General features: G+C 35.4%; 1 protein-coding gene across 1 annotated transcript in view; it reads left to right on the top strand.

Annotated features, from left to right (window-relative positions):
• The window catches only part of LOC111867546, a 5,823-nt gene that overhangs the window by 2,216 nt on the left and 2,474 nt on the right, over window positions 1-1,133 (top strand). The gene's annotated exons all lie outside the window — the stretch shown is intronic.

Genomic DNA, 1,133 nt, shown 5'->3' with positions numbered 1-1,133 from the left:
GTATCGGTGGCGTTATCGCCACCCTCTATTTCTAGACTATTTTAAGTCGAATGACTTCCATCAAAAATACTTTTGCTAGTGAGATTACTTACGAGTTAGTACTGCAGAATAACACTTATTTTCCTTAATATCACTGTTGTTCGCCGGAGCTGAGTCGAATTTGTTAACTTTTATTATCTTTTATATTTAGCTTTATTTAGAAATTACTTATGTCACAAATCACGTTTCACTATTGAAATAAATAACACGTAAGTCCACTCATCTAATATTTCATACAATGAACGAAATACTGAAGCAAACATTTAAAGTATGTAATAATATTAATTTATCATTTCAAAAATATTACAATTAAATCTATTCAATTTTAAATGAAGTCACAAAGTAAACTTGCATTATAGGAATTTTTGAAATAATGGAATTATTAATGTTCGCCTACATTTTTTAGGTGTTTGAAACGTGAAGTCATTATTACACATTATAAGTCTGAGAGCAAATAGCCAAAATTTGGGAAGGCATCTTCTCACGGCTAGTCCCATCAGACGCGAACACAAACGGAAACGTTTCACTGTCACTGCTGTCTCCAGACTGGGAGCCAATCGGCGTCTTGTTGATCTCGAAATGATCTTCATTTGTTTCCGTTTTATGTCACCCTATTGAGTAGCTTTGGTACTAATCTATCCTAAATACGTGATTCATATTCTGAGCTTGCGTACTTGGCGGAAGTTTCCTCATCATATCATTCTTATGCACTGCGTTCACCTTTCCGCGCAGCTAAAGTTACGAGGCACTAACTATATAATTACGTGTAAGACACAGAAGCCAAGAATTGTTTTGACAAAGAGATAAATTCCCGAATATTATTATCGTCTGGGATATGATGCTCAGCCATCTGGTATAAAATTGATCGACGTTTCGGAGGAATATGTTGACTTCATATTCAGGATCGAAGAGTAAGTGAAGCAAGCTGCCATCAGAGAAGTATCTTCCTCCGGAACGTTGCTAAACTTCAGCCAGACTACACGGCATCATATCCCATAGTCACAGCCACGAGATCCTGAAATGTAAAAAAAAAAAAAATACCTCGTTCTATTGGTTGATAGTTCTTACTTGAAAAAGAAAATCCTGTATTACTT

The sequence above is a fragment of the Cryptotermes secundus genome, unplaced genomic scaffold, assembly GCF_002891405.2.
Source record: "Cryptotermes secundus unplaced genomic scaffold, Csec_1.0 scaffold1979, whole genome shotgun sequence".
NCBI classification, from domain to species: domain Eukaryota; kingdom Metazoa; phylum Arthropoda; class Insecta; order Blattodea; family Kalotermitidae; genus Cryptotermes; species Cryptotermes secundus.
This window is presented reverse-complemented; position numbering and strand designations above follow the sequence as displayed.